We start from the raw sequence: 23381 nt of genomic DNA on the forward strand, positions 1-23381 counted from the left end.
CTGGGATAACGCGCATTGAACGGCTGCTGTAGGACGCTCTCCTAGGTAGTTCAGTTGCGTGTTGACATTATATTCGTTTATTTATTTAATATAAACCTCGGTCTGGGTCTGTATAAGCTTATTTTGAGGTATTGAACCAACTCATTCGGCAAGAAAGCACTTCACCGAATCAGAGTTATCGATGTTAGCGAGCATTACATACGACGACGAGCATTGGCTGCAGCATTGCTACTGTTATGAAAAAAAGAGAAAAAAGGAAAATTGAAGCTGCCACACAACCAGTCAGAATTAAACGGTCACTTAACAGGTAATAGGATTGCTTTGCAAGATCAGATGCCTGTCAGGAGCCTGCCATAGGCTGGGCGCCTTCGCATAACGCCGGCAGAGGCGGCACCGTTCAACTGCTCCATTGAACCAGACAAATTTGACTGCGGGGATGACATGGATTAAGGTTTTTTACAAGCGTGGAGACGTGCATTCACGCCGTGAATACCGTCATTGGTACTCTTGGTTAGTGCGGACATTTGTTTTCCCCGCACACAGTAGCTTTTTTTAACGCACACCTCGACTGGATCAGCACATCACAACATGCATGCAATGCTCTATCTTTCGTTTGTTCACGGGCTCTGACATTTGAAACTACTACAGCACTGGAGACGCTGTCTGAGACAACTCGCCATTCATACCGCTGCCCGAGGCGGCAGAATTTTCTGCAGTAAAGTTAGTTGTTGGGCTAGTTGGTATTCTAGATTTAAGGACATAGTTTTCAGCTCAAAGGCACGCGGCCAAAGGAAAGAAGAAGAATAAGGAAGACTATAGGGACGAACACAGCGCTGACGCACAACTGTTTATTTTTCGACACACACAGGAGTTATATACAACCAGACGCGCAGGCGCATACCGTGCCAGGGAAAAGATACAAAAAACGAAACGCATCACACCTTTTATCTCAAGAACTTAAAAAGGAAAATCTTTTCTGCTTTGTACAAAACAACTGAGGTATCGCTGGCACAACCTAACCCAGCCCTCTGAATATAGTATGCTTCTATCGTTTCACGGGTGGTTTTTAATTTGCTTTTGCTTAAAATCCTGACTCCAGAAAAACGCGTTGTACAATCCTTGCAAGTACCGCAGTGCGCGGCAATGTTAGCGCCTTCCTTATTCTTCAGATCTCTTGCGTGCTCCCTGAGCCGGTCGTTGATGCAACGCTCTGTTTGCCCGATGTACGATCTGCCACACCTCAGGTGGAATTTCGTACAATTTTCTAGTTCACTTCAGTGAAACTTCCGTGTCAAAGCGTTCATTTCGCATAATTTGAGACCTTGGCTTTCGCATGATCCTTCCTTTCTATGGAAGTGTACTGCTCCATGAAGAAGCCACCATCTTTCCCATCCTTCCAGCAATAATATCGTTAGGTTCACAAGTGACAAGCGTAAATTAAAACGCGCGCGCCGTTTCTTCTGCCGCTCACAAAACTCTTAGCGCCAACTCTATGGACGAAATCTTGCTCGCTGAAATATTCGCTGCGCACATCATGGGAATAATCACCAAATTTCTTTACCTATTCAAAGCTTGATTAAGGAAAATTTTGTGAGCTTATGTTTCGGTTAGCAATGGGAGCTTGCGCCAGGTTTCCTCGCTTACTTCCGGGAACATGAGCCGTAACGGACCGTAGCAACATCTTAAATAAACCTCCGCAGCCTCAGTAGCGATGCAAGATGAAAACGTGTAAGGCTGGTACTCTTAAGCAATCAAAACTGCATAAATGAACGCGACTATTTGCTTTTAAAACGCGCAAATTCAATCGAGCGTCTACTTCAGCAGCAGTAAGAGGAGTCACGTGATCCCACTTACTCCCCTAGGTCGACACAAGCGCCGTTCGCTCCAGTGGTGGCGCTCGCGCGCAATAGAAAGCTATATGTTCGTTAAGCTACAGACCAATAGTAATACTGCTATCTTTAGCTGACTACAGAGGTGCAAAATTGTTCTAAAAATGCAGACTGCACGCTACGGCAGCATAAGGCTGGTGTCACCGCACGGCAGCGCTGAGCTTGTGTCAGCGTTTGGCTAGAAAGTGAGTGCTAAGCTTTAGCTTTTAATTGCTGAAACATCCCTAATACAGGAGGTAGTGGAAGAGAGACAATGAATGTGCGTTTTTACAGACAAGCTGATGTGCACCGAATGTTTAATATCGGGAAACACATAGGAGCAACTGCTTGACGCAAGCCAGACCAAGGTAACGAACAAAAACTGAAGGAGTTTGAAAGTGGTAGCCCGGAGACATCTTAGAGAGCCTAGCTGGATGGCACCGCTAGTAGCGTAGCAACGCCGTCAGAAGCGTTAGAAGTACGGAGCGAGGTGTGCGAAGCTGAGCCGATACAAAGAAGCTACGCGCAGAAGTTCAGGGATGAAATGCGGAATGATGATTCATTGTGTCAGGACTGGCAAGATGCAAAAAGAGGAGAGGCGGGAAAGTTTACTGCGGATGGGCTTCCCTATCAAAACGACTACGTGCTAGGGGAGAAGATACACCAATTGGTACTACGAGAATCACGCCGCAAACCTGTTCTTAGTCTGGCCCAGGAATCTTACTGGGGAGGACACATTGGTGCTCGCAAATCTAAAGCGCGCATTAAGTATTCTTTCCACTGCCCAGGCGTTGAGAAAGACATTCGAGACCACTGCAGCCATTGTCACAGCTGTCTGGTCTGCTTGGACAGGGGGCACTCTGATCGAGTTCCGATAGCACCACTTAGGGGACCAAAAGTGCCATTTCAGAAGGTGAATGTTGACATGATAGTACCTCTCAATTCACCTTCCTCAAGAAGGCATCGCTATGCACTCTGCATAATTTACTAGTGTACATGCTGACCGGAAGTAGTTTGCCTGAGATCTTTGTCTGCTAAGGCTACCTGCGAGGCCTTATTGACAATGTTCAGCCGCACAGCCGTTCCTGAGGTGGTATGTTGCGACTGCGGGACCAACTTTACCGCCACACTCAAGAGAGAGCTTCTCGAGAGATTGGTTTGCTATCCACGATTCTCTACTGCTGACCACCCAAAAAGTAACAGATCGGTGGAAAGGCGGTGGAAGTGCTATCGGTGGACGTGCTAAAAATACGTTGTTTCACGTTATTGAGAGGAATGCAAGGGACTGGGACAGATGCAAGCGTTTTTACTGTGGCAATATCGAGAGGTGTCCCTCACAAAACCGGTGCGTCGCCTTTCTGGATGATGTACGGTAGGAACCCAGTTGGGCCAATTGCGATCCTAAAGAACAGTCCGACAGGTGACACTGAGCTGCCAGCAGAACTCGCAGACTAGCTCACTGATTACTTGAAAGATTTAAAGGTGTAGCTTTAACTCGCAGCTGACGGCGAAGCGCTGACGATCACAAAGCAACGAGCTTATGCCTTTCGGTACGACAAGCACTCCTCTATGAAACATTTCAATACGGTGCTGATCTTCGAAGAAAACCGTTCAGGGAAACTGTACCCAAAGTGGTTGGAACCATGTACGCTAACAAGGATGTATCGCGAGCACACATACTACATGCAAATGAACGACGGTCAGCAAAGACTAGTACACGCTAAGATGAGCCCTTGCATGAGCAATGTACCATTGGTGAGCATCATGTTTCTTGAGAACAACGATTTCTGGGAGGTGGAATCTACCCCGCGTGCAAACGAGGGCGAAGTGTCACGCGTAGCACTCGGGATGGAAAAGACAGCGCATCTCGATGTAGAGACGGTTACTAAAGTATGCGCTGTATTCGACCAGCACAAAGAACTCTTCGCAGCAAAACCAAGCGTTGCGCGCGTCGGCGCGCATCACATCAAGCTGGTGGAAGGCGCCAAGTCGGAACGCTGCGGGCCTTATAGGATCGCTGAGACTCTGAACCGCATTAATTTTATATACCCGTGTAAAATCCCGTACGCGCATCCAATTGTACACGCGTATAAGAAAGATGGGTCAATCCATCTATGCATCGGATACAGGGTACTCATTGCAGAAACTGAGCATAATGCCTACCCAATGGGTTGCTCACAGGAGCTGATTTACGCATGGGAGCGGCGTCGTTGAATACATTCATCGACGTAAAACGGGGCTATTCACAAGTGCCGGTAGATGACGGTTCACAGCTCGTAACATCCTTCGTGTCGCACTGCGGTCAGTTCGCATGGAACGTCATGCCCTTCGGCTTGAACAATGCAGCAGCCACTTTTCAGAGGGACATGAACGAAGTGCTGGCTCCACATGAAGGGTACGCATGCACTTATTTAGATGATATAGCCATCTTCCGTCAATCGCGAGAGTGACATTTGGAGCATCCGCACGGGGTGTTCACTACTTTGGAGAACGCAGGATTGCGCTCTCACCTAGAGAAGTGTAAGTTAGCTCAGGCTTCAATCCGGTATTTGGGGCATATTTTAGGCTCGGGAAAGCACGGCGCAGACTATCGGAAGGTCGAAGCAATTAAAAGGATCCAGGTCCCTAAAATAAAGAAATTTTCTGGTTCTGCTACGTCTCTGCGGCTACTACCATAACTCCATTCCGAAGTTCGCGGAGATAGCTCGCCCGCTAATGTAGATAGCGGAAAAAAGTGTACCGACTCAATTTCCGTGGGCACCAGAAGGCGATAAAGCGTTTGAAGCACTCAAGCGAGCTCTCTGTGCAGCTTTTCTGCTGAGTACACTTCAACCATAGAGGCCATATCTACTCTACAGGGACGCCTCAGCTGTGGCTGCAGGTGCTTACTTATCGCAAACTGCCGATTACGGTTTGGAGCAGCCGATCGCATTCGCAAGTCACCGTTTAACACCGACGTAGATGCGGTGGGCCACAATCGAAAGATAAGCATTCGGAGTCATTTGGGCTTCGAAGAAGTTCGAGGCGTGGGTATTGGGCGCCCTGGTACCTGTTGTGTCCGACCACAATCCGCTGTCGTCCCTCAGGAGTAGCGTAACCCGGGGTGCTAAACTTACCCGCTGTGCTTTGGCGCTGCAGCGCTATAATGGGACAATCCAGCATCGCAACGGTACAATTCACGCGAATAGAGACGCACTCTCGCGCCTCCCGAATGATTCTTGAAAGTAATGACTGTCTCGAGGCCCGGAGCGGTCACCAGGGACATAAACAGGGCGACACTGAAGTGCTTGTCATCACCCCTGTTCAGTGTGAACTGAGTCAAGTGTGCGAGTCGGAACATGAACCTGCCAGTTGTGCACGTGAGAACTGCTTGCGAAATGCGGTGCGAAAACTGGAACAATTGCATGGGTTTGGATAATCTTCGCATGTCACCTTGTCGGTGTACAAAAATTGGTCATTTCTTTTGCATTACCTATTTTACATTTGTTTAGACATGTGTAAAGGCAAGCGCAGTTGGCGCCCCTCCTTCTTATATATAATTCAATTTTTTTTTAGTATTTAATCTTGGGAGGAAGTTCTAAGGTTTGGTGCCATCCACTTGCCTCTCTTCGTTTTAACCGGCGCCGTACAAACCATTAAAACAGCCGCTCTATGCATGGCGCGGTGAGGTCGTTGGGGCGTTTTGTCTGGACGGCGCTCGTTGTTTCGGTAAAAGCTTGTTTTCGTGTTGTTTACCCAAAGTGAACAAACTGTCTTCGTTATCAGTTGATGTTAGCGTTTCCGCTCGGTCGCAGATCGCGGGAAGAAAGCGTCCTCCGTGTCCGAGTATGGATCGCCCATAGGTCTGATGCGGGGAGAAGGAAAATCAACAATCGCTTTTCGCGGCTTTTGGTAAAGGTTTAAGCTTGAGGGGAGCACACTTGCAATTAGCGAAGGCTTCCCTTCCTCGACAGGGTCGGTGTTTCGCTGCGTGGAGCCGGTACACACAATTTCCAGTGTCTAGCGACATCTTGCCTGCCTGGAGGGGGTGTCGCGGTCATTGTTGCGGCTGAGCGCCTGTCACTGCGTTGGCCGGGGCTTTTAGGGCGAGAGCAAAGCACATGTTACGAACCTGCCTGGTTTGACGAAACTCGTCCTGCTCACGTCTTAGGAACAATTCAACTTTGTTTTGTTTCTTTTCGCACTAGATGAAAGCGTAGCACGCGCGATGCTTTGGTGAAATCGCGACAGAGAGATTATGGTCTCAACCGGAGCGAGACATGCAGATCATGCTCTCGAGTAGCCATGGAGTGCGTTCACGGAGCACCGGTTTCGACATCATGTTGTCATGTATGTACTCATTGTAAATAGTCGTCTGTAAATATATAATCTATATATCAGTGCTCGACAAGAGTCCCCTGTCTTTCCCGTAAGACTTTCTACTGACGCAGTACTTCGCTGGAAGAATAACAGAATAACGAATAAAAAACAAATAAGAAAATGCACCACTCCTTGCTGTCAAGTACATTCAACATTTTTAAGGAACAGCCGCTTACATTGCAGCAAGGCGTTGAGCTTGGTAGGTGCATTTCGATGGCAGATAGCTGCCACAGGATTGAACCTCGACAGTGAACTAGAAAAATAAATACTGATGACGTACATTTGGTCATCATCATAATCATCATTCCCCTTCATGGATCACTGCCTTGTCTTGGCGGAGGGGCTTGCGAAACTCGATGAAGTCGTGAGCTCTGCTGTGTATGGCCACCCAAGATAGACAGGTCACGGCAGAGAGTTCTGACAAAATGTGATTCACTAGAGAAGGTAATGGCAACCCACTCCAGTATTTCCTGCCAAGAAAACCCTATGGCCAGTCACAATACCATTATCGATATGGCGCCGGAAGATGAGCCCCCCAGGTTGGAAGGCGTCCCACATGTTACTGGGGATGAACAAAGGGCGATTCCTAGTAGCTCCAGGACGAATGAAGCGGCTGGGCTAAAGCCAAAAGGACGCTCAGCTGTGGATGTGTCGGGAAGCGACCGGAAAGTCCGATGTTGCAAGGAGATATATCACATAGCAACATGGAATGTAAGATCTATGACGCAAGGTAAACTGGATATCGTCAAGCGAGAAATGGACAGATTGAACATTGATATCTTGGGTATCAGCGAGCTCAAGTGGACCGGAATGGGAGAATTTAACTCCGGCGACCATTACGTTTTTTATTGTGGGCACGAATCCAAGAGAAGGAATGGGGTCGCTCTCATAGTAAACAGAAGAATGGGCAAAGCAGTGCTAGTGTACAACCCCAAAAACGACCGAATGATTTCTCTTCGGATCCAAGGTCACCCTTTCAAAATAACAGTTATTCAAGTCTATGCACCGACCACTGCTGCTGAAGAAGCTGACGTTGAGAGATTTTATGCGGACCTACAATGCCTTTTAGACCGTACCCCATCATCAGACGTCGTTTTTCTCATAGGAGACTGGAATTCTAAGGTCGGGAGTGAAGAAATATCCGGAATTACAGGCAAGTTCGGTCTTGGTGAGCCAAATGAAGCTGGGAAGAGGCTAGTAGAGTTCTGTCAAGAAAACAACCTGACCATAGCGAATACTCATTTTCAACAGCACAAGAGGCGCCTGTACACATGGATTTCACCGGACGGTCTGTACAGGAATCAGATCGATTATATTATTTGCCGGCAGAGATGGAGAAGCGCTATACAAGCAGTAAAAACAAGGCCTGGGGCCGATTGTGGCACCGATCATCAGCTTCTTGTTGCCAAAATTAAGCTTCGATTGAGGAAAACGCAGAAAACTAGAAGGCCTTTCAGGTATGATCTGGATCAAATTCCATTAGAGTATGCTGTGGAAGTGAGGAATCGATTTCAAGAATTCGATTTAGAAGACAAAGAGCCCGAAGAGATGTGGACTGATGTTCGTGATATAATACAAGAAGTTGCTACTAAGGTAGTTCCAAAGCAAAAGAAATGCAAAAAAGCAAACTGGTTATCTGAAGAGGCTTTGCAAATAGCTGAGGAAAGGAGGATGGCAAAAGGTATGGGGGAAAGAGAAAGATACAAGGTTCTCAATGCAGATTTTCAGAAAATAGCAAGGAGAGATAAGAATGCCTTCCTGAACATACAGTGTCAAGCAGTTGATGACAACAGCCAATTAAGGAACACAAGAGCTCTGTATAAGACAATCAAAGATATCAAAGGAAGCTTCTGTGCTAAGCTGGGCATGATAAAGGACAAACGAGGCAAGGAACTCACTGAAGCCTCAGAGATAAAGAAGAGGTGGCAGGAATACACAGAAGAACTGTACAAGAAGGACCCGGATGTGCAAACCCAACATAGGACGGTTGTGATTACTGATCTCGAGCCGGGCATCCTGAAGAGTGAAGTTGAATGGGCCTTAGCCAGCCTTGCTAAGAACAAAGCTAGCGGAATTGATGGTATTCCAGCTGAGTTGCTTCAAAACCTCAACCACGACGCTGTTAACACACTGCATACATTATGTCAAAAGATTTGGACAACCCTGGAGTGGCCACAGGATTGGAGGAGGTCAGTTTACATCCCCATTCCAAAGAAAGGCAGTGCCAAAGATTGTTCCAACTACCGCACGATCGCGCTTATTTCGCATGCTAGCAAGGTGATGTTAAAAATCCTGCAAGGTAGGATGCAGCAGTATGTGGGTCGGGAGCTTCCGGACGTGCAAGCTGGGTTTCGCAAGGGCAGAGGAACTAGAGACCAAATTGCCAACCTTCGCTGGATCATGGAAAAAGCAAGAGAGTTCCAGAAACCCATTTACTTCTGCTTTATTGATTATGCGAAAGCGTTTGACTGCGTAGATCACAGCAGATTGTGGCAAGCTCTCCAAGAGATGGGAGTTCCAATTCACCTCATCTGTCTCCTCAGGAACCTTTATGAAGGGCAAGAGGCCACAGTCAGAACTGGGCATGGTCTTACTGATTGGTTTCCGATTGAGAAAGGGGTGAGGCAAGGCTGGATACTGTCGCCCTGCCTATTTAACCTATATGCAGAGTGCATCATGAGGAAGGCCGGTCTGGACGAGTCTTCAGCTGGAGTGAAGATTGCTGGAAAACGTATCAACAACCTTAGATATGCGGATGATACCACTTTAATGGCAGAAAGTGAAGTGGAACTCAAGAGACTTCTGATGCGCGTACAAGAAGAGAGTGAGAAGTTTGGACTTAAACTGAACATTAAAAAGACGAAGATCATGGCGTCTTGCCCTATCAAGTCCTGGAGCATCAATGGACAAGAAGTGGAAGCCGTGACAGATTTTCTGTTCTTGGGCGCCAAGATTACCTCGGAAGGAGACTGCAGCCATGAAATTAGGAGACGCCTGCTTCTGGGAAAGAGAACAATGGTTAGCCTTGACCGCCTAGTAAAGAGCAGAGACATTAGTCTGCCAACCAAGATCCGTATAACCCGTGCTATGGTCTTTCCAGTTGTGATGTATGGATGCGAGAGTTGGACTGTGAAAAAGGCTGACCGCCGAAGAATTGACGCGTTTGAATTGTGGTGCTGGTGAAGACTCTTAAGAGTTCCTTGGACTGCCAGAAGATCAAATCAGTCGATATTGTCGACCATAAACCCTGACTGCTCATTGGAGGGTCAAATTCTAAAGTTAAAGCTCAGCTACTTTGGTCATCTGATGAGAAGAGAGGAGTCGCTGGAGAAAGATTTGATGTTGGGAAAGGTTGAGGGTCGCCGGAGAAGGGGTAGGCAGCGAACGCGATGGTTAGATGGCATTCTCGAGGCATTGCAGATGAAGCTATGTGATGTTAAGAAGATAGTGAGAGACCGGAAAGCGTGGCGTGACATGGTCCATAAGGTCACGAAGAGTCGGACACGACTGAACGACTGAACTGAACTGAACTGAATAATCATCATTACTGTACTTTTCCCACTGAAGGGCGAAACCTCTCTACTAATCCTTCAATTAACCCGGTCGCGTGCTATCTGCATATAGTTTACCCCTGGAACTTCTTTACCTCATTCATCGACCTAATTTTCTGCCGCCGCCTGCTACGCACTGCTTCTTTTTGAATCCAATTAGTTAATCTTAGTGACCATCGGTTATCCCCTCTTCCCACAAAAATTTCCCTGTCTATGCCCTTTTCTTCTTGATTTTGACTGCAATGTCATTAACTAGAGTTATTTCTCTAAATCACTCTGCTTGCTTAATATCTCTTAACTTTGCTCCTGCAATTTTTCATTTCATACAGCTCTGTGCTTTGTCCGAGCATTTGTTGGGTGCTTCGATATCATGCATGAAGATTTATCACTATTGCTAAAAACAAAAATATATAAGCAGTGCATCTCATCAATACTCACCTACGATAAAGAAAGATGGAGGGCAATGAGAAAGGCTGAGCCTAAACTGAGGACAACGCAGCGAGCTAAGGAAGCGAAAATAGTAGGCTTGCCGTCACGATACATGAGCGGTGCAGAATGTGTCAGAGAAATAACTAGAAGTTAGTAATATTGTAGTGATAATCAAGAATATAAAATGAGCATGGGTAGTGCATATAATGGAAATGCAAGGCAGCAACAATGATCAATGGCAACGATCTGAATTCAGATAGCATCAAGCGCGGCGAGGCGAGGTTGAACAATAGGCGGCAAAGATGATTTTATGAATTATGTTAAAACAGTGTTTCCCGCCGGGGTGGTGCAGTGGTAAGACGCCCGACTACTGTGCCGGAGCACTAGGGTTCGAACCCGACATCGGCGGCTGCGTTTCCATGGAGGCGACACGAAGAGGTCTGGCTGCTTTATTCTGAACAGACTCCAATTTGTTGATTAGGTACATTTTACGTCGAATTGCGCTTTGCGGTTTCAGCGCACGGTAAAGATCCCCAGGTGGTCGAAATTACTCCGCAGCCCTCCACTACCACTCCTCTTTCTCTGTTCTCACTTTCACTCCCACCTTCCTCCCTTCCATTACGGCGTGGTTGAGGTGTCCACAGAAATAAATGTGACAGATACTGTGCCTTTCCCTTCCTAGAAGCCAATTATTATTATTATTATTATTATTATTATTATTATTATTATTATTATTAAAACAGTGCTAGAAACACGCGAAGATAAGGAAACAACCATACATTGCTCTGAACTGACAACTGAGGTATTCAATAAGCTTGTCTTCATATACACAGAGAGTGATAGAAAGTGAACAACCAAATCCGTCGGGTGATATAAAATGTCACCTCCTCTTTTCCAAAAAAGCCCATTCCTCCGCATGTAGTATTAGGGAAGTGCTGCTCACACATGTTTCTTTACCATCTGCTATGTTTACTGACTCAATAATTTGGCTTGCTCTTTGGTCTCGGTTTCGGCCCATTACTTCTATCTTTTGGAAGCACGGTTCACATTTGCAGTCCTGGAAATGGTCACCAAGATTCCCGTCCCTTTTATTCTCTGAATTGTTCTTGTGCTCGTAAATCCTATCATTTAAACAGCGCCCCGTTTGACCAGCGTATGCCCGTCTACATGCCAACGGAATCTTATACACGAAGTGAAAGACATTTAAAGAATTCTTCGCTCACCCGAAAAAAGTATTCCTTTTGTCCTCTTGAAACATAGCACATAGCCACATGTAGGATTGCCCAAGGTGCATTGCCATATACAAGAAAATTACCAGAAGCCGATATAATAACAATATTACTCCGAGCGGGAATCTGCCATGATAAGCGAAGAACATTTGAAGTAAAATAACAAAAAATATTTTCATTAAAAGGATGTCGAAGTAATTTAAGGAAATCAATAAATCAGCCTGCCAGTTGCAGTTCTGTATTCATGGAGGACTTCACTAATTGAGCCCAATTCAAATAGATTAGCGGTCGCACTAAACTATAGGATCCTTTGACAAATCCTTTGGTTCTCACACCGAGCACTGGTAGAGGCAAGGGGAGGCTTAAGTTTGACAGTGGGACCTTCAGGTTAACTTTTCTCTCAATTTCGAACTTACAGTAGTAGAGGAGAAAATGCTCTGTCGATTCAACTTACCCACATGAATATCATATGTTTCTTCGTGTCCACCGACGTCTGCTTAGATATAAACTGAAACTGGTAATCTTCCACTGTAACAGCGTCTTTGATGCCTTACATAGCCTGGTTTTTACATGAAGAGATGTTCCAATTACATGCGAAGTGAGGGTAATCAATGAATTTAGTGCAGAGTCTGGTAGCCTGACTCATGTGTTCTGGAATCGCTGAAGGTAGGTACGGGATATGTCACTCAAGCGTTAAGAGCCGACAATGCAAAGCGGACATTGCAAAGCCGAGCTGTAAAGGGCGAAGTGGTCCGAAGCCTTCCACTACGGCACCTTTCTCCCTGTTTTCACTGCCACTTTGCTCCTTTTTAACGCGGTCGCGTTAAGGAGCTCGTGTCGCAGAAAAGCCGGTGTCGTCGGCGTCGGCGGCGTTGGCCGTGAGCGATAAATCCCGGCATGCACTTCATAAATAAAAAGCAACTTCCAAGATGGGCTGGGTGGGAATCGAACCAGGGTCTCCAGAGTGTGAGACGGAGGCGCTACCACACAGCCACGAGTTTCCTTTTTCTTTATTGTATGAATTGGTACAAATATATCAGTAAATGATCGTGATTGCGATGCCCCTTGGCTGACAACCGTGTCTAATGGACTTTCATTACCACAAGTTCGCCCATCAGACTCAAGACCTCCTCCGTTGCGTCTTGCAGGTTCAAAATTTCTTTTAGTTTATACACTTGTTCAACAAACTAATCACATACAGATCGTGCATCGACATCACAGTGTCTATAAGCCATCCTACTCCTCCAAATACTGTGAAGGCCCACTAGCATGATGAGGTCATACTGAAAATCATCATTAATAGTTGTCAAGTACCAAATTCCACGTGGCGTCAATGGCAGGTCTTTTTTAAGTGTCCTTTGTAACACATCCCAGTAAAACACCGCATCCCAACAATCCAGGAACAAGTGCTCAACTGTTTCAGGTCTCCTGCATAGTAGACAGTTTGAGCCCGAAGGTACATAAAGGCCCTTTTCTTCCATCCATGTTTTGACTGGGAGGGTTCCTGTATGCAATTTAAAAAAGAATGTTTTCGATGCTGGAAAGCTGTACAAAAGCGCTTCTAGTGAATGCGGTGTTGCCTTAGAAACGTGCCGTAGAACGTTATACTGCGGTGTATATCGGTAATTATGAGCATGTTACTTACAGAAGTCGCAGTTACAGGAGTAGCGAAGTACGTTTCCGCTACATTTCTTCTGCGCTCTGCGCACATGCAGAGCCATCTTGCGGCAAACACAGAACCCCTCCTCGCAATGTGCGGCGCTGCCCCGACACGTGGCGCGCCACTCGCTGTGTGACTTAAGAGCATACCGAGCGAATGAGTGGACGGTGCGAACGAGGTGCAATAACGCTATCACGTTTCACTCTTGAAGGCGAAGCTTAAGCTTCCTTAAAATTTTCTTTTTAATTCATTGATTGATTTATAGGAAAGGAAAGGCGCGGTAACTGTCTCACTTGTTTTCTGTGGACACCTCAACCGCGCCGTAAGGGAAGGAAGGAAGGTGGGAGTGAAAGTAGAAAGAGAGCAAGAGGAGCTGTAGTGCAGGGCTACGGAGTAATTTCGACCACCTGGGGATCTTTAACGTGCTCTGACATCGCACAGCACACGGACCCCGGATTTTTTTTAGCCCAGCTGTAAAGTAAAGGAGGAAAGTGTCAGTGAAAACAGCGAGAACGAGGTGCCGTAGTGAAAGGTTTCGGACCACTTCACCACAGACGCTTTTGCCTCATTGCACTTTAGTAGTCCAAAGGGCCCCTAGAATTTTTAATGGCTCAGAAAAAAAAGAAAGGCGAAAATCTATCACGCTTGTTGCTGTTGTTACTGTAGGAAGAAAGTAGGGAAAATGCACGGGCCTGCTACAGGCTCTGTAGCTGAGCCACTTCCGCTGCCTCGTGCGAACAGGATAAACGTGGACACCTGACCCGCTTCATAAGGGATTGCAGTAAGCTGGGAGTGAAAGTGGAAAGCGAGAAAAATTAGCCGGTAGTAGACGGCTTCTTTGTAAATTTAGACCCCCTGGGGATGTTTAACGTGCGCTGACATACACAGCACAAATTCCTCTTCGTTTCGGCTCCATCGAAAGGCAGCCGCCAGCGATCGAGATCGAAAACCGGTACTCCGGAAGTAGTTGGTTTTATAACACTGCATCACTGCGGCCGGGCTCTGCTTCACGTTAGTTTATTTAGTAATATGAATAGATTTACAGAATTTGAATGACGCACTGTCACACTTGTTTCTGCGGACTCTAGAACCTCAGCGAAAATGAAGGGAGGAATATGTGAGTGAAAGGGGAAAGAGAGGAAGTGGAGCACTAGTGGAAGGCTTCGGGTTATATTTGACCACCTGAGGATGCCATCGCACAGCACACTGAAGCTTTTTCGTTTCGCCCCCATCGAAACGCAGCCGCCAGCGGTCGGGGTCGAACTCTGGTAGTCTGACGCAATAGTCGGGCATCTTAGCCAATGCACCACCACGGCGGGGATTAGCTCAAACTCTGTTAAATGTTTAGTTGTGAGCAGCTCCACACCCAATGCTCATTACGGAAGCTGTTTGCATGAGCGCGGCCCAGTATAGTTTTACGGCTGTGATCTGAAGATACGTTGGGTCATCGCACTCATCCTCAGTGCAAGCGCAAGTCCAGGATTCGCTTACATGGCGTGTTATAGCATGCGGTAATGCACCTGCCTGCGACCATGCTACATAAAGCCAAACAAGATGCTGTAAAGGACAATGTCTACCAATGTTTCCAGACAGAAGCCTGCTTGGGAGCTCCATACATACTCTAGGGAATCTGCAAAAACCTCACGACGATCAATAGATAAAGAGGAGAGAATTGTCCCCTATAATGAAAGGCAGAAAAAGGGCACTTATATGAAGTATATATAATAATAGAATCTTTCGCTTTTTTGTACATTTGCTGTTTTTTTTCGACGTAGTTGTATTGTCTTTCTATTATCCTGAAACCATTTCTCTGGCGCATTTCTTTTAACGCTCATTCGACAAATATTAACATACTTCAAAAAGCGTCTTTTACTGAATCACTTCTCTTAGAAGAATTCAGGCATGCGAGATCATCTCACCAGAGAAAAGATAACGAGGAAGAAGAGCGCGTTTTCAGCACAGCTGCGTCTGCCATACATCGAACAAATGGTTCAGGATAAATTTGCGGCGGTGAGTACATAATGTGCTACTAACCCCAACTACCCTAGAACTGTAAGCTTAGGCTAATCGCCGAGAAATGAGGACTTGGGGACTTGGAGAAATTTGGGCCGACTTTTATGCTCCGTCTTTAAGAGTACGATGCGAAGGGTTAATAATAGCTACCGTTTGTGGGATGCAATTGCGGATACTCGTTCACTTTTCATCCGAATGCAGCTCAAATTTTTAGTAACATTTTATTTGTGCATTTATTATTAGACATCCACTCTTTAGAATACGTCAGTAAGGTATCGGTATCCCATTTTATGATAGAAAACTTGACATAGATGCACATAGTGATGCGACACAGCGGGATGAGAGGGCTCTGGTTGCGGAGACAAACAAACGACGCCTTGAGAAGTGGATAAGGCATCCTAGGTAAATAGTGTTGTTGGCGTTTCACCAGGGCGGGACAGACTCCGTCACAGTAGGGAACTGACTTGGCTAGGACCTGTCTGGTCGACCCATGGAGGAAGAAAAAAACTAGGAGGGAGCGCGCGCAGCTTCCGCAAGCCAACATCCTCTGACGCCGCTCCCTTCTCTCTCTTGCGCGCAATGATTCTTGGGAATTTAGCCAACATAGTTGCCAGACTCAAAAGCAGCAGGGTACATGGCATTTTTTAGTAAATTTGGATGTTCCCCCGGAAAGCCTACCGAAGTGGTCTGCCGAAAGTTGCGCGTCTCGTCGTAACACATAAGTTACTTTGTTTACAATTGTTGCATTGTACTCCGTGTTTTAGACACACTAGTGAGAACTGCAGGTGGCCTTCTCATATTTGGTTTCGTTGGGGAGACTACGAATTCGACATAACGTTGCATGCCTGGGGAACTGGCTTCAGCGTAACAATGTGCATTTGAAGTCTGCATATCCTAAATGAATCGAACGATTTTCGTCTCGAACAATACATGCACCTGCCCTGACAAGCAAACGTTTCGTTTCTCGAGAAGTGCGCATAACAGGATACTCAACGTTGGAGCGACAGCCCCGAGAGGTATATCCGTGTAGTTCTTGCATCTCGGCACGCAGCATTACATATGGCAGTACTTTTTGTTGGGCTAGTTGGTTTGATTCCGTGCTTGCGGGACTCAGCGCACAAAGACAGAGCACAAGAACACAGCGGACGACAGGACTAAGCGATGATCAGCGCTTTGTCCCCTCGTCTTTTTGTTCTCGCGTGCTTCGTCTGATCGCCGAGCCCCGCAAGCATTTCATATGGCGCAGCTTAGAGAACCCAGCCATACTTCGCCAAATACACTGGTGCACTGCGCGGCGGCGGCAGCCCCCAGAGGGATCAGCCCGTCTAAAAGTCCAAAGTTCCATCTACCGCCTGCTCGCAGCGAGTGCCTCAGGTTTCTAGTGCAGGCGTCGCGTAGCGAAGGCCACGCAAAGGCATTCCTTCAGAGCTAAGCGTGCGAAACCGCAACCGAAACTAGCTACCGGCTACCGCTTGCCGAATCACGTGACGGCTAACTTCCCATGATTCTTTCCTTTATATTTTTTATGACTAGGCTTCACTTTTCCGCCGCGGCGCTTCCTCCTAGTTGTTTCTTCCTCCATGGGTCCACCTGGTAAAAAAGGGAAGCCTCAGTACCAATCCAATCCAAATCCCCTCTTTAGCGAAGCCGCATAAATATAGCTACTTGGCCTACTACCATCGTGTCTGAAAAACGTTTAGGGACCAGAAACGCTGGCTTTTGACCTCTCTCTTATCGCAAAAGCGAATCCCGAACTAGTAGGGCCTGCCAATTCGGCCATGTCACGTGATATTGTGACATCACACAACCTGACGACGAGTCAGTGCATTTCCTGGTTACCTGCCAACAAATCTTTAACGGTTCGATGTGGTAGGGTTTATGAGATACAACGTCCCAAACTGACCCAGGCTTTGAGAAACGACGTATACTGGCTTTTGGTCATTTCGACCAACCAGGCTTCTTTAACGCTCAATGGCATGGCACTGCACATGGGTGCCTTGCTTTTCGCCTCCATCTAAAAGCAGCCGCCACAGCAGGGATGCCATCCAGTGTCTTTGAGTTCAGCAGCCCTGCACTCTAATCACTGAACCAGCGACGGCGAGTGCTGAAACATTTATCAAATCTTGGTATATAGATGCTATGCTAGGTGGCTGCCTGGCAAGATTTAAATGAAGTGCTACTTATTACATTTACTGGTTGCTATTTGACTTGCATAGTAATGCTAACCTTCCAAACTAATACAAGCGAGAAAGCAGCAAATCAGTCAGCTGCTGTTACAAAATATGTTTCAATGCTTTCTCCCAGATGAATCCAAATGCGGAGACCGGCGGACGGCTCGGGAAGAAGGATTCTCTGATCGTCTTGAGGTAAGCAGGCGTGCGAGGTAGGCTGCATTTCAGTACCTAAGGCACAAATCAAAACCAAAAGTGCGAGGAAAGCGCAATTTCTGCAGCACTCGTTTTAAGGTGACTACCGGTAGACTTTCTAAGAAAAAGCCTGCAGTAGTTGTCCTTGTTACAATTAAGGTAGCACTATGAACTTAAACCGAATGTACAATAAATGGGTAAATGAAACATTTTCGTGGCCTAGTGCATTCGCTGACTCCTGAAACATCGAGAAAATACATTGCAGCGAAGAAACTGGAAGCGACAGGTTGTGTATGGTAACGTGCACGAGGGACGAACGCGGGAAAATTAAAAGCCTGAATAATCATTGCACACGAAGTGACACAGAAGATAGCGTCGGCGATTAGGCTTTTGACTTGATCGTAATCAGTATGTTCACGAAATCGCCCGATCGCAAACACCTTCACTTTGCGTCTTTCGCCGCTCTGTCGCAATATAGTTCGGTCAGAGGCCTCCAATGCGCAGGGTGTACGTTTTTCCGCTCCCCTCCTAGTGTGTGCAGCTCTAAGCGGCCGTCGGCAGAGAGGGGCGATAGGAGAGGAGAGGGCGCAGGTGGCGAAACCAGTAGCGCAGCCCAGTGTTGAAGTGACGTCACGTCATGCTTATTTCTATTTTACCGGTCGTAAGGTGATCACAGGACGCTGCGACTGAGTCCAAACCGGACAGAAGCTGTTCGCAAGCCATCGGCAGCTCTGTGAACGGGATCCCTCCGCCGCTGGCCGAAGAAAATTGTTTTCAACGCGTGGCGGGATTCTCAGCATGTGAAACGGCTAAACCGTGTGCGGCTTCCTTTGCGCACACTGTTTCACGTACACGCACTTTGCTTCTCTGTTAATTTAATTCCTGGGTTTATGCATGACATCGCACACACGGTCATAAAAGTGCAGTCCTAAGCCACTACATAATGTGAAAGACCAGCCAACATAGATATGAAGCCTTGCCGCAAAGAAGCTGTAAGGACTAGCCAACGTGGCATATAGGAGTAGTCTGTCCGAGTCAGGTTAGCAAGGGCCACAGAGGAATGCTTCGATTAGTACTTCACCCTCCAATCTTAATGTAGCTTTCGGAGTCGGCATCTCCTCACATATGGATGTCATGTGGGCTCGTGGCGTGAAACGACTCACCGACCATGCCACCAAATAAAACCTGGCGGAGGATAGTTCTCGATCAAAACTCTTAATGCTGGCACGTTGAAAGTCGTCGTTTTCTAACACCAGCTGGTTATCGCTGCTACAATCGCGGCAACGGAAAGTTGAAGACCGCGAAACAAGCGTCTGATGCCTACAAATACTTAACGATTCTTTTGAGTAGTACACTTAATGTGCCTGTCTCTTCAGCGTCTCCCTTAGAAACAGGCTGCTTCCACACTATGTGACGTTATAGATATCGAAAAAAATAACAGTGGTTAAACCTAGACTTACGCGAGAGCTACATCTGCAAGGCTACGCTTGGGGTCTGCTTGAAAGTAACGACATGGCTTTTGCCCATAGTAGTTTATGCTATGGTTTCAGCTTTATGAAAGGCGCCGCACGGAACCCTGGCATGCGCAGTGCGATACCGCCGTAGTTGTGACTACTGGCTAGTAGTGACTTGGCTACTGGCTAAAGTTTGTAACAGATGCTGCATCTTTTTTTTCCTGTAAACCGGTTTGAAATGCCGCTGATGCCTACTGCACTGCGCCTGCTTGTGTATGCTGCGTGGCTCGGCGTTCAAGGAAGCGCCAAATGAAAGCCGCCGCACGCACGCTTGAATCGGACGTCTCCGGAGTTCGTTTAGTCTAAGCGTGAATCGCCTAGTGACGTCGTGACCGGATGTGACGTCGTCATAAGGAAACTTCTGGCTATCAAACATTCCGGATGTGACGTCATGATGGCGTTACATTCGGCCATGGCTTTACAGCCGTTGACGTCACAGTCATCTCTGTCATTACCCACGATAAAGTTAGTCATGGCTAATGGCTAATTAGTATTAGTTAGTCATTAGTTAGTACTGGTTAGTGACTAGTTAGTCTCTAGTCATAACTATTGCTAGTACTGGGTAAGATGTGACATCAGGGATGGCGTCATCAGCTGCCTAAAGGTTACGGTTAAAACAGAAGCTTGGGCATGTTGGTATTCCATTGTGTAGAATACCAACATTTTTTCGCGCTGTTCTACACAATAAAGTTACGGCGCAGCTACGCTGACGGTTCGAAAATGAGCGTAATATAGCTTTTCCTACAAGCGCACACACCAGCTGCGGTCCGTGACGTCACTCCGCGCATACGCACAGCTGACAGAGGAGAGGTGGTGACCTCGCGAAGCGGCTGGCGTAATGTTCCTCTCGCTGCCAAAAAAACATGCCTTCCAAGAAATCAAGCCGATATCATATGTTCGCGGTTCTTCCCTAAGGGACCCAATGGGAGTACGGAGTGCGGAGTTTCAAGCTAGCGCTAACTCACCAAGCGTTCCTCCTGTCTTGATTGCACTTAATGCACACAGGAAGGTGAGCTGTTAAAGGGACACTAAAGACAGCTAAATATTGTATGAAAATCTAATAAACTACATTTGGTGACACTGTCGCCGCATATCCGGCAGCAAAAAATCGAATAATTGCTGAGATATTGCGATAAGAAGTTGAGGTTTTTTCTTGTTCCCGCAGGTCGAATTCAAACTGTGGCCTCCAACTACGTAGTTGGAGTTGAGTGACGCACACTATGACGTAAGCGGAGACTCCGTGATAGCTAGCGAGCCGGCGCGGCCCGCGGCGTCGCATCCCTCAAGGGCCAACTTGGCAACAGCGTACTCGCAATGACGGCCTCAGCCGAAATAAATAAAACGATGAAGAGAGTAATTTACCGAGCGATGGGCCCATAAAGGAAGAAAAAAAAAACATAGAGCGCTTGTAATGCACAATACTTTACATGTTTCTCAAGCTTTTGCGCTCCTTCTTGCACTGTGTATAAACAAACCGAGCCCTCGGTCATCGCAATGCTTCCTGACATGTTTACATACAAATAAGATTTAGTTACCAGCAAAATAGTGTCCTCGCTGCCGCGCTTGTCAGTTTTGAAGCTTCGTCGCACTTTTTTCCTTCAAGGTTTGTGCTACAGCTCCGTGTTCAGCGAAAATTACGTCCACGGTAGCAGAACATGACCGAAGTGCCGGCGCCACTACATTTGCCAGCGCTGTGAAATTCCACATGTTAAAATGGATCCAGTGCACAATATAGTGCGCATAGGCATCCAGAACATTAGTTGCAAGACGTGAGAGCAGGCAGCATGCGCCGATGATCAAGAAGTTGTAATTTTAGACCGGCAGCAGAAACACTTTATTGTAAATGGGGCCATGACATAAAAACTAGAATTATTTCCAAGGTTCCCGTGTCGCGGCGTAGCCGAGCGGTTAGCGCCGTACGTTACGGAGCAAGCAGTAGCGAGTTCGCGTCTTACCGCTTCTGGCAGTTTTTTTTCTTTTTTTTTTTACAAATCGATTTTTTTAAATCTTTTGTAAGGTATTTCTGGTGCTTCGTTATTTTTAGTTTTTACATTTTACCCGAGGCCCTTTTTTTCGCTGGGCGACGAGCGCAATATCGACGCTCTCCTTGGTAGGATCGGCAAGTATGCCCCTTTTGTTTACGATGCCTGCAAATAGCACGTTGAAGGTCTTGTTGACGCAGTATATGTTGGTCAGATGTGCCATTATTAGTGAACAATTGAATGATAATGCGTTTTTCCTTCGGTACTTAGCATATGTATGCTTTTCGTGGCGTACGTAGCTGCAGTCAAGCGGTCAGGTCGCAGTCGAAGCGGCAACGGCGGCGATATGTTGGCGCAGAAGTGTGAACGAAGGAGTGTGTCGGCGGTAGCGGATTTCGCTCGCTCGTACCTTCGAATGCTCAAATGGGAACCATCAAGGCGCATCTGCTGCTCCAAGCTCGTAATTCAGGCGCTGCAGGTTCAAACAAACTATCCGAGTGCGCACGAAATGCCTGAGCCGAAACATAACCAAAACTGAAGTGGGCGCCTGTGGCGCCTCCAAGTATATTTTCGTATTTGCCTTGCAACGTTTACGTTGTCTTTTCGCCGTCGTTTACGTATGATAAAAGCGTGCTATCATGTTTGAGAAAAAACGTACTACCGCATTCAAACATACAACGTAATTCGCATTTGTCAGCCTCCGGGATTCCTAGCGCGTCACGTGATTTGCTGTTGCGAGCCTCGGCCGTTTGGCTGTGGTGGCGATACCTGTATTTCTGTTATTCTTCTTTACTACCTTATAACAGCTCTGTTTTCAGTAAGAGTGGTCTTTTTGTAATTAGGAACTGGCATTCTATCGATGCAAACCCACTTCCTTTCTCTCTTTAGTGTCCCTTTAAGTTCTAAACATTGGCAATGACGCCAGAGCTTATCGGCGCCGGAATAGCGCTACTTGGGCGTTAGCTTGCAAGTGATATTTTGTTTTGCCGTGTGTGCAGCCGCGCATGCGCATAGTTATTTGTCTTCTTTTTGCCCAGGAAGCGGCTCCAGGTGAAGGAGATTAGCGAGGAACCTGGGGTCAACAAGAACACCGTAATAGCTGTGGCCACGACACTCCTGCTGGCCGTCCTCCTGATTATCTACATTGTCGGTGAGCGCTGCGGCCTGCTATGGTGAAGGCGCTATGACCTCGCCTCTGTCTCACTGCCTGCCTTTGCAGCGATGGGTGGCATTCGCCCGATTCCGCTCTGTCGTTAGCTGGTTCGTGTCTAACGCAGCACATGAATGGGAAAAAACAAGACAGGTGCTTCACTAAGATATCGTTCACTATAGCGCAAATGCGCACAGCTGAGAGGAATAAATCGCCAGTTACTGATGACTAACGCGAGGATTTGTGGTTTCAAATCCTCCATGCCGTACTATGATAACTTCTAAATATATAGCCTGGAGCTTAAGAAAGTGAAAACTAGGCGAGTGAGAAATCGAATATAGTACATCCATTATCTTGTTCGTATGGCACGGACTTTACATTAAAGATTCACCAGGAAACGTGTCTGGTATACCTAATAGCGCCTCTGTTAGCCGTTGGTGGACGTAGATGTGAAAGTTACTCACCTACATTGGACATGTATACCGTGATAAGTGCGAGGTATACTTGCGCTGTTGTAGTTTTTCGTGCTTCCTGGTGACTTTTGTGGCCTATAATACGCAGCAATGTTATTCACCGAGAGACCTGTATTGATATCCCGAATGAACACCAAACGCGAAAGTGCTGTCAGTTGTCGCGAATAAGTGATGCATTGCTGTTTGCCCAAAGCTAACTGTACGTGTTCTAATCGTCTTTGGTTGTCACGCCAAATGCCGCAAAATATCAATACAGTAAATGCATTATAGCGCATTTTTTCCATTAATGTTTGCGATTACAGTGGGTACGTTAGGATCATCACGTTGCATGTTTTAAGCTGAGCGCTGTCGAGAGCTGTCACCGCTCTATTTTTAGAGTGTGCAGCATTTGCTGCTGGTCGCCTCCGAAGTGATTTATGTTGGACACGATGAGTCCTCCCCCCCCCCCCCCCTCCAAAAGGAAAACAATTTTAGACTTGTAGGGATTCTGGCCTGCCAGATTCTGTCGCTTTGTAACACAAGCAAACATCACAAGTCACTTGTGCTGGCCGATATACCAAAATGTATGCAGTCCAGCTTGGAAACTTCAGCGCAATGAGAGGCTAATTGAGCTACAAGAAAGAGGATGCCTCCAGTATCTGTGGAGTTACATTCCGCCTGCGGCATGTCTTAAATCTTGCAATTAAATGTTTCGTTTATATATTGTTGAGTATGAGCTCGCGGGATTGTTATGAATGTGAATAGTCCAGTGCTGACTGTTTTTTTTTTTTTTTTTACGTTTCGGGAC

General features: G+C 46.8%; 1 long non-coding RNA gene across 1 annotated transcript in view; it reads left to right on the top strand.

The window, feature by feature from the left end:
• Positions 1 to 23381, top strand: part of LOC146195494 (uncharacterized) — a 51061-nt gene that overhangs the window by 7994 nt on the left and 19686 nt on the right. Inside the window, exons 2-3 of the long non-coding RNA XR_014705580.1 lie at positions 17414 to 17475; positions 22009 to 22121. This is a non-coding gene — a long non-coding RNA (uncharacterized LOC146195494). The remainder of the gene's footprint in view (positions 1 to 17413; positions 17476 to 22008; positions 22122 to 23381) is intronic.

The sequence above is a fragment of the Amblyomma maculatum genome, chromosome 3 (genome assembly GCF_055883805.1).
Source record: "Amblyomma maculatum isolate TAMU_Amacu chromosome 3, ASM5588380v1, whole genome shotgun sequence".
In the NCBI taxonomy this organism is placed as follows: domain Eukaryota; kingdom Metazoa; phylum Arthropoda; class Arachnida; order Ixodida; family Ixodidae; genus Amblyomma; species Amblyomma maculatum.